The 24,994-nt window shown below is 41.6% G+C and overlaps 1 protein-coding gene across 5 annotated transcripts in view; it reads left to right on the top strand.

Annotated features, from left to right (window-relative positions):
* Positions 1 to 4,585: 4,585 nt before the first annotated feature.
* ZBED4 (zinc finger BED-type containing 4) overlaps positions 4,586 to 24,994 on the top strand; it is a 29,981-nt gene continuing 9,572 nt past the window's right edge. Inside the window, exons 1-2 of one of the 5 annotated variants that reach the window (XM_075081274.1) lie at positions 4,586 to 8,297; positions 13,233 to 13,310. The gene's annotated coding sequence lies outside the window, so the exon portion shown is untranslated. Of the gene's footprint in view, positions 8,298 to 8,423; positions 8,726 to 8,911; positions 9,245 to 9,361; positions 9,381 to 9,530; positions 10,184 to 13,232; positions 13,311 to 24,994 lie in introns of those variants that run through there. The other 4 variants (XM_075081275.1, XM_075081272.1, XM_075081276.1 and 1 more) reach the window with 4 other exon arrangements.

The raw sequence follows: 24,994 nt of genomic DNA, 5'->3' as shown, positions 1-24,994 counted from the left end.
CCACCTCAAATTACTAACATGCAGGCAGGGTTCATCAGCGTTCCAGATCCTGTCAATTCTTCTCAATAAGAAGGTATGATGAGTTTTTGCTATAGCCCATCCAGGCTCTGGCACAGAACATGTGCCATTCCTTGATACAGTACCTCAGAGCAACAGCACAAAGACCAGGGCAGGCTCAACACATAGTTCACTATTAGGAGCTTTACACTTCTGAATCATATCTCATTGACCTGATGACAGGCTACCAGATCAGAATCTTCAACCCCTCTGTGTTAAATATTAGTGTGTTAGCCCATATTATTTCAAAATGCAACAGTATGTAGTATCGTCTGGGGCATTTGGCTAGTCCTTAGCACACACTTCTATAATCTCAAAGATCTGTTCCCTTTGCCTTTTCCATCTCACCCGTGAGACTTGGTACCTCAAAATAGTATTCTTTCTGTTTTTGGACAAGGAAGAACTAATTCTACTGGGTTACCATACAATTTCAAGGAAAAAAGAACCGTCCCTCTGAACAAGAGTTTGATGGCAACAGGACCCTCACCACCTTTTTTGGCACTAGCTCAACATGTACTTGGGGTTTCAGTCCCACGCCATCGGAATCTTCACACTCCTACTTGGCAGCATCAAGTTTTTTTCAAGTTGCCACTGCTAACTCACCTGCATGGAAGACTTCCACATAAAGAATATCTTCTGCCTACTGGCTTTCACCAGCACTAGTTATCAAATTCTCAAGAGAAACATTTCAAAAAGGAAGGATCATGTAAACAAACACAAATGCTATTTATCTGCATTGGATCCTCCTCTCCTTCCTCGCAGAAGGAAACTTCATAGGGCACATTTCTAAGTTGCTAAAGTGTATCACTTACGTAGTATCATCTTTGCTTTACAGATTAATAATGATCAACTCAGACTTGCCGCAGTACTTAAATATTGGCAGTGACGCTGATTTTCCCTCCATAGAACTCTGTATCCCTCTCCCAGTCTGAACAGCTGGCTGGTGAAAGGACAAGAGGCAGAGCCCACTCCACATATTCTTTAGAACCTGCAAGACACTTCTCCATTTCAAGATAGGAGGATGACCCACACATGCATGTTATGGCAGTCCAAAACCTATCATGATGACAAGCCTAACCTTGCTAAGTCAAGTGGTACCTCTGTATAATGCCTCAAGCCAATCTGTCCCTATAAAGTTTTCAAGTCTGGCTTCCCCACTATACCGTTTACACCTTCAGACTCATCTATTAATGATGAAAGTTGCCCCTGCGAATACAGTCTCATAAGACAAAACATTACTATGGTACCTCGCTTCCTGCAAGGGGATGCTTTTTTATCTCCCTTACTTCATCAGTTGTGGCACATGGCACTGGCAAATTACTTGCAGGCTGGATTTTCTCAAAAGAGAGGTTATTCCCAAACCTCACAGAAGCCAGAACAACATGCACTGCAGAAAAGATGCTGCAACCCTATCAACATGTTACAGCAGTGCACTGACAAACAAAACCACAACTGTTTACCTTCAGCCCGTGAGGCAGTGTAGTGTCCCTCCACCTCTCCCACGTGATCTTTGCAACCTATTGTATTTAAAGACAATTCCACATATCGCTGATCCATCTACTTATCGTTGATACTTTGGCAGAAAAAGCTGACTTATTTTTGATACTAGGCTGACTGGAATATATGGTCCGAAGTCTTAGATGACAATTCCAGAACAGGGATCAACCTTTTGGCTTCAAATACAGGAGAAATGTATTGGCCCTTTTACCCCTACATATTTACTGAGTATCTTCCTTGTTCTCTGGTTAAGAAGAATCGTCTGATTTTCATTCCTCTGATCCTGAAGTTTTAGCCTTCAAAGGGTGAACTTGAAGACAAAAGGGTTAGTAAAGATGAAATAATATTGGTGTTCATCCATGTTCACCAGCAGCTAGGGAATCAGGTTTTTTTGCTTCTTCTGGCCTCACTGTTACTTCCTGCACGTACCATCTTTCTTATTCTCAGAACCAAAACGGGTCTCTACAAAATTGGTAAGAAGACCCTTTAGATCTTCAGAACTGTTCATGTTGATTCAAACTAAAGGTCTTCACCAAAACATGAGATTTAAAACAGACTGGAGGCTGTGTCAATGCCTTTTATGGTACTGATAAAGGCAGAGCCCCCTTATCATCAGAACTCCACCAGAACTCAAGCCACATCAGCGTGCTTGCTAAGAAATGCCTCTGAGTTGCATCTGCAAAGCAGTCCTATGGAATGTTATCTACAGATAATACTTAAAGACTATTTGACAGAGCGGTCTTTAAGCTGTACAGCTGCTATGCAAAGGCCCTCACCCCATTTCCATTTAAGCATTTGTGGCAACTACTGCTTGAGTCACCTACTGCAAGAAGAGGTATGTAGACTGTCACTTGCAGACAGAAAGATATGTTAAGCAGTTTGTTGAGATACACAATTGACAGGGGAACCTGCTTCCTGCCTTACTTACCCTCCCACTATCTAGCTTGAATCCTTTAACATCATGTACCTTTTGGATTTTGCAGTTATAAGGAGGTCTCTACCATATACACTCATAACTGTTGCATGATGGAAGGTGGGGCTTGAGCTCACCCCTACGGACACAGCGAAGATTTAAAAAAAAAGTCCTCAGTGTTAAGATATACATGAAACTGTATGTAAACTACTATTCAACCAAAAATAAAAAAAAACCAAAACACAGTTCCCCAAATTACAAAATGCTACACCAAAAGCACAAAGTTTGCCATCTACTCACATGTAGGTCCTTTAAATAGCAAAACTGCTATCTACTGGACACCATTCTATTGAGCAGAACCCTTTGGAGCAGAGTTCTTTTGCTCTTATGTTTAACAATACTTTGTCTACAAAAGGGCAGACAGAGCCACAAACAAGGGAGTAGTATTCCCCTTTTCTCTAGTCATTGCATCTTTGGCATTAATTATTCAATTCCTAGTGTTTACAGTTTGGCACTTTTATTATGTTCTGCATAGTAACTCCACCTGCAAAGGTCTTTATGGGAAGCTATTCCTGCCAAATGGTAACTGCCATCAAAATAACCCTTCATAAACAAGTCACCAATTTTTTGTCTAGCTCCCAGAACTGCCTCCCTGCATGACTGGATGAAAATGATTGCCAGCACAGGGGAGGCAGGAGGAAAGTAAATCCAGGCTTTGGGAATGCCCCTTCAGCATCCCTAGTTATTAGCCATCAAAAGAAGCTGCACATTTAGAATTACAGTGTCTGTCAATTCACATTGTGTAACTAACTGAGCCAAGTTATGAGCAAAGACAAAATGTCAGTGGTAACAAGTAGGATTCAAAAAGCAAAACAATAATTGCTATGTGAAAAGTTCTAAAAATATCATACTTGCATAGCAAAAAATTACAAAACACTGGCTAAACAATTTACATTGGATTTTGACTTTTTTTTTCTTCCAAGGCATGCTGAGGAAACCTCAGTAGCAGATAAAGACGGAAGTTATAGAAATTTAAGGCAACAAAAAAAGCACCTATTTGAACTGAAGATTTTTGTCAAAGGCAGCCACAGCAAAAGGAAAACAAAATGCTGTCTACAAAAATATCTGATACACAATATATTTCCTCAAATGAAACATCATTTTCAGTATTTTTATTCCAATTTCTCCCTGTGGTTGTTTTCCTCATCAGGTTTGGATTTCAGAAGACACTTTGTGTAGCACAAACTCAGGTAACTGCTTAAGCCAGCATAACCCGTTTAAAGAATATTACTGCAAATACATTATTACTTTCTCTCATAACCCTTTCCTGCTCCTTGATCCTTTCCTCTGCACCGGGATCAGCCTTCATCCAAGCAAAGAAGAGTTACTCACTGCCTTCATAAAGTCTATTAATTTTATTTTATTTATAAAGTCCCTTAGAGCAACTTCTCTATTCTCAATTCCTTGCTGTCAGTATCAAAAATTGCAAGTATAATATGTGATGAAGTATAAACCCTGAGTGAAGCTGTTTTCCTAGTTAGGTCACTCACAAACCTGTATCTCCAAGAAACAATCTCCAATGTTTACAATGAATTAATACTTCAGCCTTAGTATAATTAAGTTAAAATTCAATCAGCAATGAGAGAAAAATCCAGTCTTAATTACTTTACTACCTCTTCCTCATTCATTCTAGAGGACAAACCTGGTCTGTAGATGATTAAGACAGTATGCAGTGGAAGAAGCTGTGCTGTTAGAATCCCTAGTCATTTGCTGCAGAAGAAATCCCAAAATAGATGGGCTCATTCAGAATTAAAACCTTGTCTCCTCATTTACATGGGGAAGGACTACAAAGCAAGGTGACATCAAAATCTGGGGAAGAAAAAAATGAAGTGAAAAAATAAGTCAGAAGCAAGACTCAACACATGACATCTACAAAAAGCCCCGAACAAACAAGAGAATCAGACATGGCTCATAGCTCCCTCTGTTCAGAGAAGCCCAACTTGTATGTATCATTTAACAAATAGTAACGAGCCCGACACAGGTTTTCTTTGCTTTGTCTCAGACACATCTACCACCTCACCCAGTGCCTGATGCTGGCTAATAAAGAGATTTTCCAAACTCACACACATATAATTCAGTTTTGATATACAATATGGCTTCATAATGCAGACAGAATCTCAGTAGGCTCAAAAAGAAAAGCTAAAATAAGAACTTTGAATTGAGCACTCCTGAAAGACATATTCCAGCACCATCCTCCCTCCACATACAGGGTAAGTATGAATAAATTCTGTGAACCTCCTATCAGATGCTCAGCTCCAAGTCACAAATTGCTGATGTACATCTCTGATCTACTATAAATCCAGGATGATGAAGAGATTAGACGGTTGTGTCTGTAACAAATAAAGTAATTAATACAAAAGCACAAAGGCATCATGGTTTTGGCAGTGAAATGTTGCTTGAAGTTGCTCACAACTGCTGCAAATTGTTCATTCTTTATTTTCTGATCACCCAACTGGAGACCCTGGATCTGATGAGCAGAGCCAAGTGCCTGCTGAAGATAATGGGGTATATAGGTTAAATATATAAGTACTCTCCTATGTTAAGTATTCTTAGAAATTGTACCCTTGTGATACTAAATTGGTCATCCAAATTTAGTACTTCTAACCTCTATTTTAAGGTTTTGATCATTAAGTTGGCACTGCCTAGATAGGGTCCTGGAAGAGGCTGAAGCCTCTAGGAGGAAAAGAGATTGTTTTATTAAATATATTATCTCTGTACATACAAAAGGCAGCAATTCTTTGTGCTTGCCTTAAGAACTATTAGTTCTTGATACAGTCTTCACAATTTCATATGGAAAATGCATCACTAATGCAGGAGTTTCTAGAGGAGAAGCCAAAGGTTTGAGTGATTCAGTAAGGAAAACAATCTTATCAGAGCGGGTTTGGAGATAAATATATTAACTGCCCATTTCTGCTAAAGCAAGAGCAGCAAAATGGTTAATACACCCAACACTGGTTTATCAATATGCCATTATGATACTTAAATGTTTCCAAAGGAATTCAAATTCAGAAAGAAAAACTACATCAATTTGTCATTGTACTAACAATGTTATCTTTACTATCAAGAAAGAAATGGATGGAAGGAAGAAAAAAAGTCCCATTAAGATGAACAGCTCAGTGACTGGAGAGACTCTGAGACCACAGAACACAAAGCTTTATCTGGAGCAACTGGATATCTAAAATCTTCTAATAACACATAACATAATACTGACAAAGAAATAGGTATATTTAAGGCATATTTTAAATTCTGTCACAGTAGGAAGGGATACAAGGATGTCACCTAGTTTCCAACTGGTTTTAGGCTCTTGTTATAGCCTCCCTGTGAGCCTTCCAAGTTCAGTGTACACCCCAGTGTTGAGAACAGCAGAGAGTTGGTTACTTACCGTTACTGCAGTGATGCTGCCTTCTCTGAACCTGTAACACCTATTCTCCAGAGAATCCAAACAGTTTATTTGGGAGCATGCTCTCTTAGCTTTCTGATATGCTACAAAACGTAATGGGGAACCAGGTACTTGCAGTTTGGTCCAGGGACTGGAGTGAGAAATTACTTTTTTATATTCATTTAATAACAGATCACTTTTAATTCATGGTAGGTTCAGTTAGACATACAAATAAAGATGTTTATTCACAATATCTGAAACAGATAACAAGTTTATAAAGACATAAGTAGGGGAAAATGAAAGAAAAAAATTACTTTTCTGAAGTTAAAAAAAATAAAAATTTTGGGTTTTTTCCTGTCAAGATGTCTTGCACAGACTTTCCTAATATTTTTCTTGCCAGATGACTATGTTCTTTCACATACTTACATGTCAGACTGTGTGCTTTAGAATCTGTATCTTTAGACTACCACTACACCAATGCTGCTACATTCACCACAAGCTGGCAGTCTGGAGCCTTCCCTATTCATAGCAGTTACTTTTCCTTTCCTTTGCAGGCATATCACCAGATCACCATCATCTCGTTGTTTTATTCTTCATATTACTTCGTTGTTTGTGAGAAGACTTTCTGGCCCCAGCTTTGCTCAGATTTTTTAAAGACCTGCTTTCTTATGTTTCTAGTGTGTATTTGTAAAACAGAGAGAAGTTTCAGCTATTTGACTCCATCTGTGATACACGTCTATAAATTACATCCTGAACCACTGATTGGTCCTCAAGTCACTTAGAGGATAATTTGAAGAAATAACCAACTGGCACCAATCTCAACTTTCACCGACCCTTAAGGAAATTTTTGGAGTAGGATGTACAAAAAAAAAAAAAAAGGAAGAGGTACAGAGATGCATACAGAAAGAGCAACATGCAGTGGGAAAGCACAAAGTGAATTTCCAGTCTTTTTTAACTTACAGTACAATTTTTGACTATAAATTGGTAGACTAAGTCATAGCTGTTTCCAGAAAAAAAAAAAAAAGGCAGTTAAAGGAGCCAGATATTCTAACATTACCATGCTTTCTGTGGCATGGTGAGTGTAATTATGTAATTCCAAGTAAAACTCAACATACCTGTTACAATTTCATAGTTCTCTAAGAGATACTTTATGAGATTATATACTTCCATTTATTATTGCTTGTTAAATGATCACCATCATCACCCCTCAACAGACTGGTGATAGAAGCTTCTTAGCTAAGCTCTCACACCTCTATTACCAAGTCTAGTTGGCAGATTTGGCCAAGACCAAACTTCATTTTTAAGTAGTTTTATTCATATAAATGCACTTTTGTGACAGTGGAAGCTGGGCAAGTCATAGTAACTTCACCTCAAATCACTTCGGCCTCAATTGCCTGTAGCAGCAGTTCAGTGCATCAGTAACACCACACACTGTTACAAAGTTGTAATATGGAACTAAGAAGGGTTGCCAGCACATAGTGTAATAGCTGTTTTGTTGTGATTTTGAGTAGCATGTGAGTGAAAAAAAATAACCTGACATGAGATTTCCAAAGGAAACATTAACCATAACAGATCATTTACTTTGTTGACTGGCACCATCCATTTTGAAAGCCATGCCAGTACTATAGAAGTACAAACATACAAATACTACAGAAGAATGTCCAAAAGTTCAAAAGTGATAAATAGATTTCTTCATATACTGCCATATATACAACAAAATATTTTTTACTAAATCTGTTAAATTAAAAAAAATAGTCAATTAACTGATGAAAACAGATCAAAAACCAAGTACTCGCTTAAGCACTGTATCTCTCCGTATAGACTGTCATAATCTGAAACTGTGCATTATTTCAAACCAGTGCTACTAGTGTTTTTCTCCTCCTTCCACTCCCAAAGGTAAGATGCAAGCTGTTATAACCAGCAACACTAAAGTCTAAGAAGCAGAAATCTATAACTGCCACTGGGAATTTGACAACAAATGTCAACGTTTCACCACATCATATCTCTACCCAGCTCTCTGCAAGAAGTGACGTATGAAAACAAACTACCCTGCTTCACTCCCACCCCACCCGAAAAGCCTCGATCCCTCAGTCCACTTGACAACCTTGACTAATCTTCCTCAGTCACATAAGACAGCCACTGACCCACAACTGAACACCAAAACTGGACGAGCCTTATCCAGCAGAAATCCGAGACCGCAAGCATACAGCGGGCTGGACGGCCGCAATGCCTGTCCCCCACCCCCGAACAGCCCTCCCGCGATGGCCACGCCGGAGACCAGATGAAGTGTCACGGAAAGCGCCGCTCCTCAGGCAGGCAGCGGCTCCAGGGGCAGCACAGCAGAGCCCAGACCCAAGCCGAGCGTGCACGAGACCACAAATACACATCGAGGTGGGGTTTTTTTAAAGGCAAATACCCGTTTAAAGATGCAATTCCTGAAAAGGCGGGGGCTGTCCTGGGGCCAGCGGCGGCCCCGCGCTCCAGCGGGACGACGCCCACCCACGAGGGCCGCTCCCGAGGGTCTCGGCCGGGGGGGCCGCCCGCCGCGAGCCCGCCGCTCGCCAGACACCACCTCCGGGCGCTGCCCTGCCGCCAGGGCGGGACTGGCGGCTTAGCCGCGGCGGGCCCAGGGAGAGCTCGGGCGCCGGCCCACGGCCCGCCGGGAAACGCAACGCTGGCCGGCAGCGGCCCCAACAGCCCCTGGAGGCCTGGGGCGCCGCAGGAGCCACCCCAGGCAGGCACCGTTCCGCCCCATCCCCACCACCCTCAGAGCCGCAGCGGCAGCCACCGCCTCCCCCTTCAGCCGCCCCGGAGAGGAGGTGGGCGGAAACGAGCAGCCATCGCGGCTGCGCCTTTGCGGAGAAAGCTCGCATCTCACCCCGGACCCGGCGAGGGGGCGGCGCAGCAGGACACCTTACTGACTGACTGACTGACTGACTGACTGACTGACTGACTGGCTGGCTGGCTGGCTCATTCTCTCTCTCTCCCCCCCCACCCCGCCGCCGCCGCCGCCGCCGCCACCGCCGCCGCCGCCGTTGCTGCTCCCTGGGCTACCGCCGCGTCGGAGGCGGCCATTTTGCGGGCCGCCGCCCGGATGACATGTTGCGCGCCGTGCGTGGCACCGCCCCCCGCGCCTGCGCACCGCTCCCCGTGGCGGCCGAGCCGGGGCAGCCTGCTCTGCTCAGCTCGGCTCGGCTCAGCGCCGCGGCGGCGGCCGGAGACAAAGCGCCCGGCTAATGAATGGGACGGTCCCGCCCGGCCCTTCCTTTTAACTCTTTCGGGCCCGGTCAGGTGGTGGCGGCGACCTCCGGCTTCCCCTGCGGCGGCCGCCCAGGGAGGTAAGTGGCACCGTTCCGGTACCGGGAGGGGGGCCGGGCCGGGCCGGGCCGGGCCGAGCAGGGTTGTCCGGCTCGCCCTCCCCTGGCCCTGCCGCCCATCCCCACCCCACCGCCGGGTTTTGCCTCAGTGGCGCCGGTACTTGTGCGGCCGGGACTCGCGCCCCTGGCCCGGCGGAGCCCCGTCCCGCTTGGGACAGCGCCGCCAGGCCGGGGAGGGGGCGTGGGGCGGTGGGGCGGTGCAGGAAGCCGGGGACTAGGCCCGCGGTGCTGGCTCTATTGTCTGCGAGGCCCCGGGAGGGGGCCCGGCGGGCGGGGGTCGCCGGTCCCCGGGGGCCCGGCGCTGGCCCGGGTCGCCCGGCAGGCTCTACCGCCCCCCGCCCCGGGAGGGGCGCCCGCCGAGCCGCCGGCCGCGCCCCGAGCCTGCCCAGCATTGTACGCGGCGCGGGCCGGGCCGGGCCGGCGGGACCTGCTGGGGCTCCGCGCCCGCTCCCACCCGGCGGGGCCGGGAGGCCGCGGGGGGAGCCGTGGCCATGCGGCCGCTCTACCGTCCCGAACGAAGTCGGCCAGGGCAGCCCCGGCGGTGGGGAGCCCGCCGCCCCCCACAGCCGGCGGCCGCGGCCCCGCGCAGGGCGCACGGCGGGGCCGGGGCTCCGCGGGGAACGGGGACTGCTCGGGCTCCGGCGTGCCGGCCGGGCGCCGGGGCCGAGAAGCCCAGAATATCCCAAAACGCCTTCCCCCCGCTTCAAGAACGCGGGACACGGCGGAGGCAGGCGCCCGCCAGCGGCTTCTGCCGCGGCGTAAACACCGCATCTCTTCCTGTGTGGGCTGGAGTTCCCGGCCCCGTCTCTCTTGGGCAGAGCGTTCAAGAGAGATGCGCATGGGAAAACAGCAGAATTTAACTTTTGCTCATCGCTCCTCTCGGTTTTTCCTTGGGACGCGGTAGTTTTGCTTAAAAAATGTTTTCTGTAACCTCTGGGTCTACACTGAGACAGCTGTGGATGGTAGAGGCTGGCAGTGTTATAATGCATACTGGATTTCCGAGGGTGTGTGATACCCTTAAAGTTGCCTGCTGCACGTGTAGTCTACTGAAAGTGTAAAAACATTTATTAATGCAATGAAAGGTAAAAGACCTTTTTTGCATTAATGGTGATTCTAATTATTGTTGCTAAGTTTAGTAGTGTTTTGCTTGGCAGTGTAGAAAAGAAGTCCTCTTTCCCCAGTCCTTCCTCCCTGGTGCTTATGTGTTAGAAGCAGTCGTGTCTGGTTTCTGGGGGCTGTTTTTGAGAGACCTCAATTATTTAGCGTGAGCTGTCATGCTGTGCCTACAATGCCAAGCAGAGAAAGTCTTTCAAGCCCACATAACATACTTCTCAGGCTTTCCTTATGTGTTGTTGCCTGTACGGCCCACAATGTACGTGCATGTGTTTTGCTTTTCAAGAGAGGGAGTGCAGTTCTTTTTTTTCCAAAGGTTATCTTCAGTAATGCAATGTTTCACTTAAAGCACAGACGTGCACCCTTGGGAGGATATTTGTGGAGTACATACTGCTGGTAGTGAAAACTAGAATATCTTATCAACTATCCACAAGATACCACGCTTCTGCTAGAAAGCCTGTATTTGTACAAATACTCAGCAGGGGCATTCTAGAGTTATTATTTACTCGGGAGATTAATTTTGTAGAGAAAAAAAAATTGTATCACTTCATGGTATACTAAAAGCGGCAGAAATTCTTTTGTGGACTCTTAGAAATGCTGTCTGCTAGGTGTCAGACCAAGAAACCAGGTGCTGAATGATTTTATACGACTGGGTGTCTATCTACTTTGGTACTTTCGGTGTTGCTAGTATCTTCCAACTTTAACAGATGTTGAGGCATTTATTCCATGGAACTTCTCCAGAGTAGAGAAATGTAAGAATTGATTGAGTATAAGTAAAATGAAAGTAAAATGAAATATCTAAACTAAGCACCTCAGAGAAAAGGTTTCTAAACATTTGTACTTTTGAATAACCATACCTTTCTTACTGTTACTCTGTATAAAGGAAGTGTGTGACAGATACAGCATCATCAATGATAATGTGGAAGACAAAGTATGTAACAGCAGAAGGCTAGACAGGTGATGAGCTTAGAGTAGTGCTTACTGCCTTTCTGTTACCTTGTCTGCTATGGTCTCTCTCTCTGTTTCATGTTGCCACCTATTTTGGCTCATTTTAAACCTAGACTGCAAATGTCCTGAGCTAGAATTCTGTTTGCAGAACAGCTAGTGTTATGGGGTCATGAGTGGTTAGTGCAGAAGCGGTCTACTTCAGTACATGTAATACATCAGTAAGGCTTATAACAGGTCCTGTGGAAATACAGGAGGGCAACTGAATTTCACATGTTTATTTAAAATTGTCTATCCACGTAAAGTAGAATACCCTCCTATCAAAGATCCTTAAAAGCTAGGTATTACAGAAGGAAGTCCTGGCAAACTCTTAGGTTGCAGGGAGTAGTTGCTGGTTTATGTGGCCTTTGAGGCTGTTGTATTTTTTTTCCCCTTTTTTCTTGGAATTTGTTCTCTTCTAATTTTTAGAACCCTAAATACAATAACTTCTTAGAGGCTTTTTTGTGACTGAGGAAGTTTGAATTAAGGAATGCAGATGTATATTCCAACACCTTGCCTCATTTTACCACCATTCACAGTGAAGACTCTGTATGAGAGGATTTTGTAAATCCTGTCTTTTGAGGCTTGCTTTAAATTTGTAGGAGTTCTAATCTTCAGAAAGAGCCTATTGTGCTATGGGGTTGCCACTGTAATGTAGTTAAAGTTCCCTAACTGCTCCTGCGGAGCACCCTGCGTTGGGTGGGTCTCTGTCTCCTGGGCTGACACCTTCCTCTTTGTATACATTATTTAAAAGTTCACTGTTGTAGGACAGCTGAACTGTCTCATCTTAACAGTCAAATTAGCCAGCCGCACAGCTCTGGAGATGTTTTCACTTGCTTAAGAGGGAGTATGGAAGTATTTTTAAGTGAAAATGTCAGTAAAAGAAGTTACATATAATTCATTCTATAATGCATAGTAAGCCAGCAGTCAGGACTTTCCACCCTGTGAGAGGTGTTCTCAGTCTGAAGGAAAAAAACAGAAAAGTGTGTGTGTATAAATGTGTACACATATCAATCACTGTCTTACAATTGTAAGCACTGGTTGGTGGGGAGAATGCTTTGCCGATTTAATCCCTGTTGATGCTTGATCCATATGAAGTTTAGAAAAGAGGAAAAGTACCATCCTGACCACTAAGCATTTGCCGAGCCTAGCGTTTTCTGCATTTGGATTTGGAGTCAAAGTTTACTTTCCAGATTTTCTAAGATAGCAAAAAGATTTCTTGGTTGGTTGGGTTTTTTTTAGTGTACGTTAGACTGTTTTGGTCTGTTTTTTTTGCCAAGTCAAGATATCTGACTTAATATGCTCCATATGCAATCCTTTCTCATACGTGGGGAATGATAACCTTGCATTGATCCTATGCAATTGCATGTTGATTAATACACGTGCTAGGTGCAGTGTGTAAGCAGTATGCTTAGCTCATGAAAAAAAGGTGTTACAAGCTGCCAGATAAATCCTGTAGTCCATTGAAAGGTGTCAGCAAGCTCCTTTGAAATCTTGCATGTAGTGTAGACTTGGTTTCATTCATCATGAGATATAGTCATCCCTAAGCATAAAAAAAAATGGAGCAGTGCCAAGGCAAGTATAAAAATGTGACTGTTAAATCTTTTTACTACTCATTTGAAGGGGGTGGCATTTTTATTTTTTGCTTTGGAGCTCTAGAGCTGAAAATGTGTAGTTTTTCTTGACAATTATGAAGGCTAGGGATTTTGAAAAAGGACAAGAGCTAGTCACGTAAGTGCAACTTCTGGAGCTGTCACCCAAAGAGAAACTTGAAACACCCCGTGACTTGCCACTGTGACAGTTAACATGACTGAAAAAATACTAAAAGTAATTACTTTCTTCTTTTCCTTAGATACAATCATCATCATTAAGTTTGATTAGCAAGTACTTAACCTCAAATGAAGCTACCTGCATGCAGTGGAACACATGTGTAAGTTTTTTTTTGTTCACTTTTTTGTTTTTCTCAATTAACTAGTGGGCAGCTTGTTTGTTTTGGGTCTTGTATCGTTGTTGTTATTAATTTAGAGTAAGCCAATGGAAAAAAGTACTGAATAATTGTATGCCTGTGCACTGACTTGTATGAAGCCTAATAATTTAGCAGGAAGTTTCTGAGTGCCTGAGACTCGAAAATTAAGTTTAAAAGCCTGGATATCTTTACAGTGTTACAGTAATAGTAACTAGTTTATGATTTGTGGGGCACCTCTTACTCTGTGGTAACAGCTGGCATATATACGTCCTCACCCTGCAGTCTACCTTTTAAAAAGGGAGAAGTAACTTCCATGCTACATTCATCCTATACTCAAATTACACTTGTCTTATTCAGATTTTCATGTCCTCACTGATAAACTAAAGTTTAATATTTTCTTCTAGGGTTTTTGTCTGAAATGTTTTTTTCTTTACATATTCAGTATGAGCTGATGAGTACAGATTTTTCAGAAGCCTGAGATTCCTGACTAAGATGCAGTAGGAAAAAAAATTGTTCATCTGCAGATCAGCATTTATGTGTAGATTAACAATAAATGTTATTCTTGTATAGAGTTTCAGAGCTTTCTGTTTATTTTTTTTCTTCCCATGCCCCCCCACCCCCCCCATCCTGACTAAAATAGTTCAATTTTTAAGCTGCCTATATTGTTGGTTAACAAGCGTGTTAGCAACAGATGGACAAAACGTTTAAGACAGGTAAAATGCTGAGCCAGGAAGTCTTGGTGGGGTCATAGAATCACAGCATAGTTTGGATTGGAAGGGACCTCTGAAGGTCATCTAGTCCAACCCCCTGCCATGAGCAGGGACATCTTCAGCTAGGACAGGTTGCTCAGAGCCCTGTCCAACCTGACCTTGAATGTTTCCGGGCATGGGGCATCCACCACCTCTCTGGGCAACCCACTCCAGCACTTCACCACCCTCATCATTTAAAAAAAAAAAAAAAAGGTCTTCCTTCTATCTAGTCTGAATCTACCTCTTTTTTAGTTTAAAACCATTAGCCATTGTCCTCTCACTACAGGCCTTACTAAAAATCCTGTCCTCGTCTTTCTTATAAGCCCACTTTAAGTACTGAAAGGCTGCAATAAGATCTCCCTGGAGCCTTCTGTTGTCCAGGCTGAACAACCCCAGATCTCTCAGCCTTTCTTCATAAGACTCTGTCCTCCGTAGGAAAAGAAAAATAAAAACGTGATTCAGATTAATTTCCTGAAGGGAAGTTTTCCTAGGTGACACATACAGAAGGTGTGGGGGATTTTGTTATATACTAAATTTGCTTGTTGATCATTCTTCAACAGAGTCTAAGCAAAAATGAACTGCTAGTGCTTTCCAAGTCTGTAGCACAGGCAAAGAGCAGGAAAGAGTAGTCGTTGTTTGCAGCAGCCTTTTGAATCAGTTCTAGACCACTGTAAAAAAATTTGATAACAGGAACAATGTTGCTTCTGCCAGAATATCCAAAAGTTCACTGTCATAATTAATGCAGAACTCTAATATACTCATCTCTGGGTCACTGTATGCTTTGCACTGTGTCATTACTTGTTGTCTTGCGCTGTAGCATTTTATAGTTCTACCTCAAGCACTTTACTATTGTGGCTCTCAAGGTTAAAAGCCTTTAAAGAAAATATGCACTTTAATGCTACCTGTCAACTGAAAATGAGCATCTGGTCTTAGTATCTTCAAGAAGTATTTCTTGAATTCTAATCCCAGATGAAATAACTGTTGACTGCAAGTTCAGTTGTTCTGATAGATAATAAAATATGTAAGTGGTCAATCTTAAAGAAATTAAATGCCCATTGTGAGCACCAACAGAAAAGTGTATACATTTTATTACCTGTTTTTGTCATATTCATGTGCTTCATTTAAATTCTGGTTGTAAGAACTCTGGAATAGAGTTTAGATAATTTTGGTCAGCCTAAAAAGTATGTTTATAGAACATAATTTGAGTTCCTTGCAACAATTTTTTTTTCCTTAACGGTTTTGTAGAACCACAGTCATTTTTACATATTTATTTTGGGAAACATGAAATGTGAGGAATATATGAACTGATATTGACGATTTAACTGAATGTTCAGGTGATCACTGTTCAGTCAGTGATCTCTTACGACTTCCTGCTGGGCTGTTTTTCCTTCATGGAATAGTAGTTGAAGAAAGTTCTCTTCCCTCTGTGTTTCAGTGTATCAATATGCAATATATCGTATATTCACCAGTACGTATTGCACGATGCAGCGTATTAAGAACAAGTTATTGCACAGTAGCTCCTGGAGTTGAGTAGTGCAGCCCAGAGAGCATTTTGCAAATGTTCCTTCTGTCCATGATGCTTTCTTCATTTGTGATTAAGAAGGCACTCTTTTGGTAGAATGGGTGCTTAGACAGAGTTGGAGTCTTCTGAGGACAAAGATAGGAATATTCTGCTGCCCAGATGTTATCCTCTCTGTTCAAATTTTAAGACTTGGTAGGTCAGAAATGTTATAGGTCTACATCCTTTAGCATCCACTATAAGAATTAAAGTCTTCTGGTCCATATGCTATGCAGTAGCTTTTATGTGTGGTTTAAATTGTTGAAGAAAGCCTAGTTCCTGATTAAAGGGATCTAGTAGCGTTAGACGTGCCATGAGGAGGTGGGAGACGAAAGAGCAGTGTGGAAACTGCTGCCTGTTTATAACTCCCACCAGGCTACTGGCCATCAGCTCTTGGGAGCTTTTCTTATTTAAAATTTGGGACCGCAAATCCATGCTAAAAGGTAGCATAGATAATGGCAATCATATCATATTTTCTATTTTTACTGTGTGGTTCCCCTTCTTTCTTCTGCATTAAAGGTGGGAACATGATATGCTGATAACTGTGGGAGCATATCTACAGACGGGGAAAAAAACAACCAAAAGACGACAGGGAAGTACTCATTACATGAGAGGTTTTCACTTGTGACTTGCATTAGTAGCCACTGAGATAGTCAGAAGAGTGGGTCAGCTTTCAGGGAGCGAAACAGTGTGCAGACCATGCTGTTGGCAGCATCTTTGCTTTTGGCACTGGAAAACAGGAGGAACTGAGGTTCCTTTCTTTTTTTCTCCTTTTCTAGTGACTTTTGAGTTGCCTTCTGTGGCTTACAGCACTGTGGGGAGACCATAATCCATTTATGAAAGAAAATACAGTGATGCTCGTAAAGAACAGGGAGATTACTGATCCTTCTCCTTTATCTATTTTTATTTATTTCCATTTTCTATACCTCACAGAATATTAGGTTTATTTAAATAATTATTATGGCTTCTATATAATAATGGAAATTAAGCAAATGGGAACAGCAAAGGCTATCCTTTCTTTACCTGCTCTTGTACTAAAAATGTTGTGGATCATGCTCTGAATAAAACACCTATGTAACAGTATTCTGTAAAACTCATTTAAATTACAGGTTTCTTTACATGAATTAAAGCTCATGAACTGTACTAGTTAGAATAGGTACTACAAAAAGCTTTATTCTTAATTAAAATTTTTGTATTTTTCATTAGCTTCTCAAGCAAAACCCTATTTGTTCAAATTAAAATCTGTGTCTATGGCAGTAGGATGGTTCCCTGTAAACCATTTCTTTTGGGAAAAGAAGACTGAGCTATTTGTTCACCAGGTACAGGAGTGTCTCTTTGGATTTCCTGCTGATGCTCAGTGTGATGCTAGTGGAAACAATGTTGGCTTTCCTGGCTTGGCTGTCCGCGTCATCTAGGTCTTTGCTTCAAAGTCTCACCTTGCCTTGAAGAAGGCAAAGAGAATATGTCCCTAAATGAGGTTAAGAGGGAAAATACCCCTTGTCATGGAGGCAGGGGACAGGTTAGTTGGTAAGGAGATATGTACACTCATTTCTCTCTCCCTCTCCCCTCTTTTATGAATAGGAATGTTTGTTTTGAGAGGGACAGACTTGAGGTTATGGGGTTTTTTTAAACTGGGATATCAGGTGAAAATGTCAGATGCTACTGATGAATGTGCAATTCACTTAGGAAATACCGAATGACGAAAAAAAACACTTGAAAGGGGCGTAAGAAGTTCACCCCTATCATGGGCATGATCAATTATGCCTGCATGTGATTCGTAAGCTTGACTTTAAAGTTACTTTGTTGTTTTTGTTGCAGTTCTTGTGCTCATTGGCCAGATGAAACTGAGTATTTCCGAACTCTGTAGAAATTATCTTGGATGGTATTTTCTGTTGTATTTAGTTTATTTAGTAAAGAGGTGGTCTTTTCCTTGCTTCAAGTAAACTCTAGCCATATTTCTTCAAATTATTGCATGATGAGGAAAGAAGACACCTAGTACAGAGGAGAAACATTCATTGAAGAATTGTCTGCAATTGAGTGTATTTTCTACTTGAAATAAAGTTTTGCAACAAAAGAATGATAAAGCTTAGCTGTAAAAATATCCCTATGAAGTATTTAAACTGCTGTTTATCCTTTTGAAAATATTGTTTGTCCTTTCAGGGACAAACTGCATTTTGTTTCTAACCTGCCTGTATGTTCACAAGCATTCCAGGACACAAACGTACAATATAAGCACAGTACTATGTCATGTTACACATATACAAGTATGATATGTATAAATCATGGAAAACATCTCGATAGCACAAGTGAAACTATCTGAGGGCATGTAACTGCCTGGCATCAATATGAACACAGAATTGGATTAATGGGTAGCTGTGAAGGGTTTTTAAAACAGACTTCTTCAGACTCAATCTGATTAGTATCAAAATAGATACTAATATATGGTAGTCTTACCAGTTCAACAGATATTGTTCAATTTTTTTTCTTTTATTTTAGAAAAATGATAGTTCAAACAGGTTAATGTAATACTACATTCTGTAAACGACCCTGTTTACATTTTGTGAGGTTTTTCACTTTATGGTTACATGGAAGTTTTCAGCAAGAGTTCCAAGAAGACTTCCTGTACACAAGACATGGTGTGCCTCTCCTAACTGCTTTTTCATTCTTCATCATGCTGCCTATTCAGCCGTGTAACCCTCAGCTTTCTCCTTTACAGGTGTCTCATTTTTTAACTGTTTGAAGTCATCCTTAAAGTGCTTAAAGTTTCACTCTTACTGAGTTTAAAGATAGACATTGAAAAATATATGTTTTCTAGAATATTGCAAGCTAGGAAGTGCCCTTGTGGCCCAGAAGGGCAACGGTATCCTGGGCTGCACTAAAAGAAGTGTGGCCAGCAGGTCAAGGCAGGTTATCCTCCCCCTCTACTCTGCCCTAGTGAGGCCACATCTGGAGTACTGTGTCCAGTTTTGGGCCTCCCAGTTTAAGAAAGACAGGGAATGACTGGAGAGAGTCCAGCAGAGAGCTACCAAGATGATCAGGGGACTGGAGCACCTCCCTTACAAGGAAAGGCTGAGACACCTGGGTTTGCTCAGCCTGGAGAGGTTCCACCTGAATAGGAGAAAAAACTTCTTTCCTGTGAGGGTGCCAGAGCAGTGGAAGAGGCTGCCCAGGGAGGTTGTGGAGTCTCCTTCCCTGGAGACGTTCAAAACCCACCTGGACGCGTTCCTGTGCCCCCTGCTCTGGGTGTGCCTGCTCAAGCAGGGGGGTTGGGCAAGATAATCTCCAGAGGTCCCTTCCAACCCCTACCATTCTGTGATTCTGTGGCTAGTCAGGAGAAGAATCTCCTTTCCTAATTCTATCCCATTTATTTTGTGAGCTGTAGACTGCACAGGAGTAAGACTGTGATGGGCTAGGCAGAGGAATTGATCACTTGGGGAAAAGAAGTGTCAGAGGGGCTTTACTTTGAATATTCTGATGCTTTTCTGAAAGCAGGCTGCTGTTCTCTAGCAACACGGAGTAACTGTTTTGTCTGTCATTCTTTTGGAACTTATTTGTTGTTACTGTGGTTTTGGTTGTGTATTATTTCCTGTTCCATGATAATACTGATGTATCTTCCCTACTCTGTTCTTATTTTTATTTTTATCTTCTGTATTTTACCTCATGTTGTGTTACTGCAACCTTCGTTCACCTACCCTCCCCTCAGCCCCAGATTGTACGGCATGAGATACTAAAAGCAGCTTTGACGTACTGCACTAAAAATGCTATAAGCCAAATAATACATGCTTCAGCTGTTTAAAAAAAACCTAAATTTTTTTCTTAAGAAAACCACCTTCTCTCTTGTAACATTAAGGATTTCCCCATCTTAATAGCATATAATATTTGTTTGTCAAGAATTGGAAATGATAGAAATATCAAAATAAGAATATACTCTCCTGTAGCTTTCACTTGGAGCAACATTGAACTGATGCATAAGACTTAGGAAAATCCTGCTTAAAGTTTTAATGAAATTATTGCTTAAAACATCAGTATTTTAACAAGCGAGAGACAGATCTGACATTTGGTAGGTGTGAAAAACAGCATGGAAACGTACCCTGCAAGTATTGCTTCAGTAGTATCGTACCAGATAATGAGAAAGAACACCTCACACTTAAGAGACAGTTTGGATCCTAGACAAATGTTGACATAATTTATTTACTGTGACAGATCCCTTTTTTTATGAGCAATCTCTTAGTAAAAGCTGGGACAGAAATGATTAGCATGTGTACAATCTGCTTCCCTCCCCCCCCTTTCTTGTAGTGTGCCACTATGGGAAGTTAGCAAAGGACGTGTGAAGGAAGATACCCCCGTTTGAGATCTGATGGTATTTTTAGTGCACTAAAAAAAAAAATAGCAACAGTTAAAGGCTTATCAGGTGATTGTAGGTGTGAGTAGTGTTGCTATTTGTGGTGATACGTATAGTGTACATGGTGGTACTTGCAACATGGTGATATTTTATTTTTTTTATAGAAAACTTGGGAGTGACGTTGTTTTGGCTGAGGTGATTTTTTTGTTGTTGTCATTTTAGCATTGCATTTTTATTTTACTTTTAAGATAAATGCTGTTTGAAATCATGTGGAATGGGGATTTCTGAGCTATGGGCTTTATAGAGTTTAACAGTGCTGCTTAAACCTGGGTGGTGGAGGATGATGCTTCAATAGATATACGCTTAATAAATTGTCAAAGAAATTATGAAGACTGATTTCTTCAGAAATAAACTTGAGTTTTGACTCCCTACCCTATCTCAGACACATGCTTTATTCTTAAACATGCTGAGCAGTCATCCTGTATCATTGAGGTCTAATGAAACATTTGGGTACTGCACATGTTTAGCAAATCCAGTTGGACGCTAAACAGGGATGCCAGAACTAAATGTCAGCCAGATGTGAATAATATGCATGCTAACACAAACATCCTTATTTATATCAGACTTCAAAAATAATGACTATGAAATGTATAATATTTAAAAAGGATTATCTCAATCTTTTTAAGACAAGTTATGGTTGAGGATATACTGGTGTAAGAGCTGAACTAAGAACCAGATCATCTTTACAAAAAAAACATTTTTAAAATTAAATCTTACTTCATTTCTGCTTTGTGTCTATTTCAGAGTATTTTGTAAAATTATGGTAATCTGGAAATCATACAGTTCCTCTTCAGTTTTGCCATTGTCATGAAGTATTTTCACTCCTTTTACACATCACTATAAGAGCCAGTGTAGTTTTGTGCAGGGAGAGCTGGTGCACACGCTTTCTTCCATATACCATGAGCAGATGACTTAGGGTTTGAGATGGAGATATTTGTATAAAGCTGGGGCTTTTAGTTCTTGAATCTTTCCTGAGATTTCAGGGAGTATCTGAAGATGATCAGTAAACAGAGTCCCATAGACTTCTTGATGTTTACAGCAGCAAGAGGATAAAACAGATGTACAAAATAAACTAGCTTTTAAAAGAGTAAGAAGCTAAGTTTGAGTTTGAGGAGTTTGGGTTTGTGCAATGTTAGGTGTTTTCTTTGTGCTGGTTAGATTTTAACCTGACACTGTCCCTTTAACAATAGTCTAAGACTAAAACTGTCACTCCTGAGCTGTGCTATTGATTGTTATCTTCCAGCTTTATTGTTAGTTTAGTGGTGGTGGAGACAACAGAAGACAGAGAGAAGAGTCCAGTGACCACTAAACCAAGAAAATACTACTTGGCCCTAGCAGGTCTATTTTACGGCTTCATATAAAGTAGTCCATGTTCACAGTAGAATTATCTGATGTTTTAGAGGACAGGAGGCAAGAAAGCAGGAAGTATTTACATTTAATTTACAGTCTTTCTAACTTTTCAGTCTCTACTTTAGCTAAACTCTTGGGTTTGTAATTAGGGTTGAATACCCAGAGTCTAATGATGATAGTTATGGCTATTTTACTCAGATTTCCTCTGTCTGGAATGACTGATTTAGGCCCAGCTTACACCAAGCACTGAGTTTTTCAGCAACATGAAGAGGCATGAATGATCTTTTTCACTTGGATAAATTGGAGGTCTCTGTGTCGTGTCCCGACAAGTACCATGAGCACACTGGGGAGCTCACATACCTTTCTTGGAGGGCTCTCATTCTTCCTGCTTTGTCTCCCAAGCTTCTGAGCATGTACCTTTGTCCCATCAGTTTCCAAAGCACGCTTTCCTTTCTTATGCGTTACTCTGGATATGTTATTTTCTCTTTGTAATTTTTCCTGGCTTCTTTTCTCCTCAGGGATGAGGGAGTTGAGGGCATCAGCTGCCCTGCCAGGATACTCCCCCATTTCTTCCAGCAGCTGAAGCCCAGCAGTTGCAGCATCCTCAGGAGCTGCCTGGTTCCTGCCTCCCAGCCTGTTACAGCTTCTACGTGTGGCATCCTGCTTGGCTGGCCACGCATCTGTGAAACGCTCCAGCCTTGGAGGAAATAATCCCATACTCCCCACCCCCGCCTTTTTGTTTTTTCCCTTTCCACCACCAGCCCCAGTCTTGAGAGCTGAATTGTTTACAATTCAGTTTACAAGCTGAATTTCTTGTTTACATGAAGATATAAAACTGTTAAGGAATGTTTTCTATGTGTAAAATAGGATTTTTCTAAATGTTTGTCTCACTCCAAAATGGAACTTTAATTAGAAAAGCTTTTTTTTTTCCCCCTCATGCTACAAGTGTCTCAGGAGTACTTAGGGAGCCTTAGTGAGCATGAGACCTTGATGGATAAGCCACGTAGTAAGATGACCCTGTAAAACTCATGGCAGAATATATGGAACAAAAACAAAAGATGAAAGATAAAATATTACAGCCCTCCTAATTGGGAGGGGTCATAGAGGAAGAAATTTAGACTTCTGCAAGACCAGTAGTTTGGGACAGAACAAGCACTAGACCTAGATACTGTTTCTCACCGATATTAAAAAATGTTGTATTTTTCTTACTTCCATATATCACTTTTTTTCAGATAGAAGTAGGGAAAAAGGCATAGTAAATACTTGACATTTTGAATAAAAACACTTTAAGTTTTTAACATCAGGGTTTTCCTCTCCAGTAAAAGAGCACTTTAAAAAGTAATAGCTTCTGTCTTTTTTTCCCCTTTTTTTTCCTTTTTCCATGTATGCCCCTTTTTTTTTTTTTAAATGACTTAGATATGATTTTGGTTATGATGTTTCCTCTAACATATGCTTCTCCAAATTTTTTTTTTACATAGATTCCTATAAACTTCAATTCTTTCATACAGGATTAATAAAAATGTCTAATATTACTTGACCTAACGGTTATATTCTGTTCTAGTATTCAGTTAGGACGAAGACTCTTCATGTCAACAAGGAGCAATGTACTGTATTGGTGGTGCTGTTTCCATACTTTACTCTTTTTTTGTCCAGATGGAGCATTTGGGGTTGTGGGCATGAGAGATTGGCAAATTGGAGAAAATACCTTTGTAAAATCACAACAATTATTGGTTAATGTAGAGATCTGCCTTTCAGGTGACTGGAAAAGTAATGGAATAGTAAAGGTGGCTTTACCTTATTCTTTCCTTCTCTCACAACAGTCCTCTACCAATTATACCTCCCGTGAGGTCCAAAACAGTTTGCTTCTTTTATTAAGCTTAACTTTCTGTACTTTGATCCCAACTACACTGTTACATCCACTAGTTCATGCTTATACATCTGTGCAGACTCCTGTGAGCTTCAGTGAGACTTCAGCGTAGGACCCACCCTGTTTGAAAGTGTGACTAGCATGCTAATTTTACAGTCTCTTCTAGTACCACATTTTAATTGCTCAGTATCTTGTAAACTTCTGCAGTTCTTTATCAGTGAGCTAGTACTGATACTTTGTCAGAGGAAATTTCTATGAAAAATACATCACTGTTAGTTCTCCATCTTTAAGGGATTTGTAACCCTGAAAAGTTGTAAGGTTCATCTAGGCTACATATTTATGAAAATATGTTCTGCTTATTTGTTACAGGTTTATGAATGTGTGTGGTGTTTTCAGGTTTTTTCGAGTTTTTGGTTTGGTTGGATTTTTGTGGTGGGTTTTTTGTTGTTGTTGTTTGGGTTTTTTTTGTGGTTTGGTTTTGTTTTGGTTTTTTGTTTGTTTCTTTTAGCAGATATTCGTTAATTAGCATAGTACCTGCCATTGAGCTGGAAGTTAATAAAAATTTCTTAAAATATCTCCTCCTTTTTGCTTATATTGCCTGCTTTTAGGGATTTTCTTTTTACTTTGTTCTTAATGATGCCTCTAGATTTCCATAAATAAACAAGATCAGCACTAGTCATTCTAAAATTGACATCCGTTTGTGCAAATTGTTTCTAATGTGCTGTCGTGGTTTAACCCCAGCAGGCAACTAAGCCCCACACAGCCGCTCACTCACTCGATCAAGTGGGATGGGGGAGAGAATCAGAAGGGTAAAAGTGTGAGGAAACTCCTGGGCTGAGATAAAGACAGTTTAATAGGTAAAGCAAAAGTGGTGCACGCAAGCAAAGCAAAAGAAGGAATTCATTCCCTCCTTCCCATGGGCAGGCAGGTGTTCAGCCATCTCCAGGAAAGCAGGGCTCCATCAAGCATAATGGTTACTTGGGAAGACAAACGCCATCACTCCAAAAGTCCCCCCCCTTCCTCCTTCTTCCCCCAGGTTTACATGCTGAGTATGATGTCATATAGTGTGGGGTATCCCTTGGGTCAGTTGGGGTCAGCTGTCCCAGCTGTGTCCCCTCCCAGCCTCTTGTGCACTCCCAGCCCACTCGCTGGTGGGGTGTTGTGAGAAGCAGCAAAGGCCTTGACTCTGTGTAAGCCCTGCTCGGCAGTAATGAAAACATCCCTGTGTTATCAACACTGTTTTCAGCGCAAATCCAAAACAGAGCCCGGTATTAGCTGCTATGAAGAAAATTAACTCTATCCCAGCTGAAACCAGCACATGCGCATTTCTGTTCCTCCTACATTCAAAATCTGTCTCTGTTTTGTTTGGTTATTTTCAACTAGTAAATAGTTTTGCTTTCACTTTCTCTCCACATTTTGCATCTTTCTTAAAACATGTACTCTTTCATTTTGCAGGTGTGTGTGTTTATATTTACATTATATGTACTTGTATAATAATTTAAAGGGTTTTCAGTTTTGTTTTAAACTACTTTCTCTAGACCATTATTTGTACTAAGATTCTGTATTATAAGAAAGTCCATGATTATTGCCTGACCACTCAACCTAAAATCTAAAATTGTTTAAAGCTTGCAGGCCATTATCTGCTTTACAAACAAATAATCTGCTCATGGTTCTGTGTTCTTGCCTACTTTTCATACTACTCTGTATGTTAATATATGTCTC

The sequence above is a fragment of the Phalacrocorax aristotelis genome, chromosome 1 (genome assembly GCF_949628215.1).
Source record: "Phalacrocorax aristotelis chromosome 1, bGulAri2.1, whole genome shotgun sequence".
NCBI lineage: Eukaryota > Metazoa > Chordata > Aves > Suliformes > Phalacrocoracidae > Phalacrocorax > Phalacrocorax aristotelis.
This window is presented reverse-complemented; position numbering and strand designations above follow the sequence as displayed.